This window comes from Coenobita brevimanus, chromosome 66 (assembly GCF_032717465.1).
Source record: "Coenobita brevimanus isolate Jiangsu-jjx chromosome 66, ASM3271746v2, whole genome shotgun sequence".
NCBI classification, from domain to species: Eukaryota; Metazoa; Arthropoda; class Malacostraca; order Decapoda; family Coenobitidae; genus Coenobita; species Coenobita brevimanus.
The window spans coordinates 8,593,640-8,599,353 of record NC_137019.1 but is presented as its reverse complement, the minus strand read 5'-3'; the positions used below and the strand labels follow the sequence as shown (position 1 = coordinate 8,599,353).

Sequence of the window (5,714 nt, the reverse complement as noted above, 5' to 3'; positions counted from 1 at the left end):
TCACTTTCTTGTCTGTTTTTCTCTCCTAGCCTTCTCACCTTTCTGTTATTCTTTTCCTTCTCTTTTTTTTCAGTTTTCTTTTTATTCTCCATTTACTTACATGTTTATTTAATGCTTCTTACTTAAAATTCGATTATCCCCAATCTTTTATACTTTATATCTGTCTGTCTGTTTATATATATGTATCATTCTGTTTCACGTCCTTTGGCACTCAGTCTGATTTCTCTCATACTTAACATTTTCACTCTTGGCAGCTCGCGCACTCAACATGGCCGCCTCTGTCTCATACATACACACTCAAAATGGTCACTGTTTGCCTGGCTGTATCAGTCTGGTTCTTGTCATCCATCCATGTGTCCTATGTCCATTTGTGTCTGTTATATTGCCTATGTCTGTCTGTCTCCATCCATCCATCCTTGTAGCTGTTATCTTTATGTCTGTATCTATCTATCTGTATATCTGTCTGTTTATCTATCTATCTGTCTCTCTCTCTCTGTCTATCTATCTATCTATCCCTCTGTGCTCCAGTAGCCGAGGATTGGGTAAAGTGTGGAGGAGCTTTATAGTCGTGCTGGCCCGGCCTTTATAACAGGCCTCTTGTTTACATGCAAATGGACTCCCACACTCCTCTCTTTCTCTTTCCCACTTTCTTTCTCCTCTCTTTCTCTTTCCCACTTTCTTTCTCCTCTCTTTCTCTTTCTCCTCTCCCTTTCTCACTTTCTTTCTCCTTTCATTCTCTTTCTCCCCCTCACTTTCTTTCTTCTCTCTTTCTCTTTCTCACTTTTTTGTCTTTCTCACTTTCTTTCTCTTTCAAACATTTTTCCTTCTTTCCCTTTCACTCCCTTTCTTTTTATCATAATTATCTCCCTTTTTCACTCCAATACTCACTCGCTCTTTATGTTTTTATTTTTTATACTGCTATCTCACTGACTTTTTTTTTTTTTTACACCTCTGTTTGTCGCTCGCTTTCTTCAGTGTGTCCTTTTGGGGGGCAGTGGGTCTTATTTTTCCCACCTTTTAATTTTTTTGGGGGTAGGTTTGTACTAAATACGTCTTTGTTTTGTTTTGTTTTGTTTTTGTTTTGTTTTCCATGTAGTGTCAATCGCGTTGTTTTCTTTGTAGCCCTTTTTCCAGAGTGAGTTGCTTTCATCTTCCATATTTTTTTCAGTTTACTATACTTTCCTCCTCCATACTCCAACTTCTCTGCTTCATCTCCATCACTTTCCTCTGTTTCTGTTTTTCGGGTGAGTTAGCTCTAATTTTGCCTCAGTTTTCATTGGACTGACAGGAAGCAGTGGCGTTAAGTGATGATGGAGGAGGGGTTGGAGGAAAGCATGGAGAGTGGGTTGAAATGACAGAAAGGTGTGGGGGGGAGTCGCAAAAGAAGTGTTTGGGAGCATTTTGACGCGTTCTTCCTGGTTGAAATTTAGGATTGGATTTTCTGGCTAATAATAGGTTTGGTTGCTATTCTTTGGTTATTATGTCACTGAAGATGTTTTTTATTATTTTTTTTGTGTGTTGTGTGGTGTATTTTATTACATCGTTAATTTCTCTGGTTCTCGACTGAGTCCCAAACTTTATTTTAATACAAAATGGTCTTTTTAGTCGGCGCGTATTTTTCGATTTTATTTTTTGATGCGACGATGTATTGATCCCGTTGTGTGTTTTATTTATACCTTTTCTACTACTTTCTGTCTGTCTGTCTGTCTGTCTGTCTCTCTCTCTCTCTCTCTCTCTCTCTCTCTCTCTCTCTCTCTCTCGCTGAGTCTGGTTACTGAGTTTTCCTGCCTTCAACATTCACTTTCATTTTCCATTTCTTTCGCCTCTCATTTTAGGTTATCTGCATAATGTATTGTTTTACAGTGCTACCAGTTATTCAGAGACCCTCGCATTTAATACAGTTTCAATATGTGGGTGTTATTCCTTCTTTTTTATATCATTTTTTTCACCATTGCATTTTCCTCTGTGTTTTATCACTTTTGTGTCGTCATTTCTTATTGTGTGTAGAGTTGAGGAATGAAGGAAGGAAAAGATGGAGGGAAAACGAAGGAAAAAAAAGATTGAAGGAAAGAGAGGAAGTGAGAAAGAAACGAAGGAAAGAAATTAGTTTGGGGGGGACAGGAAGGAAGAGGGAGGAGGAGTTTGAAGTGAGAGAGACAAAGAAGGAAGGCATCGGAGGATGGACTAGAAGCAGAGGGGGGAAGGAGGAAGAGAGAGAAAGGAAATGGATAAAAATGGAAGAGAGAGAGAGAGAGAGAGAGAGAGAGAGAGAGACGGGGGGAAAGTGAGATGAAAGAAGTATGAGAGTTATTGGAAGGAAAGGCGACAGGGAAGGCTAAAGACAAATGCCAGAGAGAGCGAGGAAAGGAAAGAGGAGACGAATAGAGGGCAATGAAATAAACAGAAGAAAGAGGGCGGAAGATGAAAAGAGGAGATAAATGGAGGAATGGAGAGGAAAGGAATGAAGGGAGGGAGAGGAGAGGAAGGATGGGAGGGAGGAGAGAGGAAGGAAGGGAGAGGGAGAAGCAATGTGCCCAGCTTGCAATTTCTGTTTATTGTTCTGACGATTCTCCCAACGACTGTTGTGGTGGTGCTGGTGATATTGGTGATGGTAGTTGTGGTAGCTGGTTGTAGTGGTTGTAGTAGCAGTAGTTGTAGTGGTATGGTTGTAGGGGCATTGGTGATAGTGGTATGGTTGTAGTGGTAGAAGTGGTAGTGATAGTGGTTGTAGTGGCAGATGTGGTGATGTTAGTGGTGGTGGTGATAATGGTTGTGGTGGTAGTGGTTGTAGTGGCAGTGGATGTAGTAGTATGGTTGTAGTGGTAGAAGTGGTAGTGGTTAGGAGTTGTAGTGGCAGAGGTGGTAGTGGTAGTGGTGGTAGTGGTAGTTGTTATGGCGGTAGTGGTATTGGTTGTAGTGGTGGTGGTGGTAGTGGTTGTGGTGAGCAGTGTTGGTGGTTGGTAAAGAAGCTGGTTATTTTGGTGGCGATGTTAGTAATGATAGTGGTACTTCGTGTTGGTGGTGGTAGTGGTAGTCCTGATGATGGTAGTAGCTGTGGCGATTGTGGTAGTGTTGAAGGGAGTGGTTGTAGTAAGGGTAGTGGTAGTGGTTGTCGTGGTAGTTGTGTTAATGGTAAGGTCTGTAGTATTGGACTGGTAGTATTGGTAATTGTGATGATAGGATGATGATGATTGTGGTGATGGTTGTGGTAGCGATAGTGGTACGTTAGTTAGCGGTCAGGTAGTAGTGTACTGTACATTAGTTATTATTTATAGTAGTGGTGTTTGTGTAAATGGTGGTGATAGTGATGGAGGTTGTGATGGTGACTGTCTGTGGTGTTTTGATAGTGGTGGTGCTGCTAAGAGAACCTATTATTATTATTATTTTTTTTTTAATTGTTAGTAGAGGTAGTAGTAGTTGTTGTAGTAGTAGTAGTAGTAGTAGTCGTAGTAGTAGTAGTCGTAGTAGTAGTAGTAGTAACAGTAGTAGTAATATTTGAGTGTTAGTAATAGTTCTAAATATGCGATACACTTATGGTAATTGATGACTCAGATTAAAGATAAATTATACACTATCACCAATAGCATATATTGATGTAAGTATAAATTTGTATGAGTGGATATAAGGGTGAATATACGATGGGATTTATTTAAAGTCTGGATTTGTTAATTGGATTTTCATATGTAGAGGTGTGCAGAAAAGAATTTGTTTAGCTATGTGGATTTTTGTACCTGAGTTTATATTTTTGTGAATAAGTACCGTATAAAATTGTGATCAACAAACTCTGTCCATCGATCTGTCTATCTATATCTGCCTATCTCTGTCTACCCGTCTGTCTCTCTGTCTATCTGTCTGTCTATCTGTCTGTATATCTATCTATCTACCTGTTAAATGGATTTATATTAGCACTGGTATGAATGTGTATATGTGTGGATTTGTGTGAATACGGATGTGTGGATTTATGTAACTATGAATATGTATATAATTGGATTTCTGTGAGTATGAATGTGTATAATTGGATGTCTGTAAAAATTGGATGTATATGAATGTAAACTATGGGTGTAAATAAAAACTGACTTGTAGAAACATTAATATAATCAGGCATTGATTTTACATATTTCACACGTCATCTTATCGGGCAGAATCATTTGTCATTCTCTCTCTCTCTCTCTCTCTCTCTCTCTGCAGGTAATCAAGACTAATTTAGGTCATGTGACTAATTATACACTCTTAATTGGGTACTCTCTTACCTTGCCCATCGAATCTAATGATACCAATGAAGCTTAGTTTATACCTGTAATTTTCTGTATTGCTCTAGTGTTAATGATCTCCCTTTTCAAATGAGTCCCTGATGCGATAATAATTACATAGTGAGATTTATTAAGGTGAGGTGAAATTTCTAGTATTATTTTGTTTTAAAGTCCTCTATGTCCACACAGTTCCAAGAAAAGACAAAAAAATGTCTGGCGGGGTATTCACGAAACGATATGATACTATGAACGAAGAATGCATATTGGCCTTGTATTATGATCGTTGTTGCTTGAATTAATACGGAAGACATCGAGAAACCCTCCCTGTACAATTGTTACATGATTGATTGTGCTGTATAATTGTTCCAGTGAAAGAATAATGCCCAGATAGGAAATTTGTTGCGTCTTGTGCAGTGGCAGCTTTTCCACTGGTAGTCGTGATTTAAGTAGTCTTGTAACTAATATGACACAGGTGGCAGAGGATGAAATTGGGTTATCTTTCATCTTTACATCTTTACCTCTTCTAAGCGTATTATTGTTATTATTATTATTATTATTATTATTATTATTATTATTATTATTATGTTCAGGCGATTGTATTCAGTTCTAGAGAAATTTTTTAACTGAGGGGTTAGATACAGACTTCACTGATTTCCCGACTAATATGGCATTTCTCCTAAACAGGAAAAAGTGTCTGGTAGAGGAAGAGTTATATTTGCAGCAAAAATGATATAAATGTGATGTACGTTGGCCAACGGCCATGCCACGTTGAGTACACCGCTTCCCATCCGATCAGCGAAGTTAAGCAACGTTGGGTCTGGTTAGTACTTGGATGGGTGACCGCCTGGGAACACCAGATGCTGTTGGCATCCCTACGTGTCCAGTGGGGTTGGTGGAGGATTGGTGCCCCTTCCTGTAAAACAATTAACTCTAAGCCCTTGGCCACCCCATTTGGGATACATGGCGTCTGGCAATGGATGGATGGATGGACGTTGGCTGAAGGAGTTAATGGTTGCCCCAAAAGACCTGTTCTCTACCTCCTTCCCCGCCATCGTGCCTATACGTGTAAAAGGGAAACCAGGTCAAGGTGATGATGATGATGAGGAGGAGGAGGAGGAGGTGGTGGTGGAGGATTGATGATGATGATGATGATGATGGTACTAAGTAAGGCAGTTTAAATCTCATTAGCATTGTTCATTCTCGTCGTGACAATACGTAATGTAGGAGTGAAATTCTGATGTTAATTTTATTGGTAATATATTCCTTCTGGCTTAGTATTTTAACATTGTATTGTAAGCATTATTTCTTAAGCCACCAAAGCTTCCTCTCATTGGCCAAGTAAATAGAATATCCCTTTTTCTACGTCAGGTCACTCTCAGGTGGGTCAGTGCTCTGTGGGTCTGGTCTCCGTGGTTCAGGACGCGTCAGAATTTACCACCTTGACAACCCTGTTATTTAGACCGC

General features: G+C 39.5%; 1 non-coding gene across 1 annotated transcript; it reads left to right on the top strand.

Moving 5' to 3' along the window:
- Nucleotides 1-5,000: 5,000 nt before the first annotated feature.
- On the top strand, nt 5,001-5,119 carry LOC145405421 (5S ribosomal RNA). Its single transcript, XR_013898368.1, has one exon. It is a non-coding gene; the product is annotated as a 5S ribosomal RNA (ribosomal RNA).
- Nucleotides 5,120-5,714: the final 595 nt, after the last annotated feature.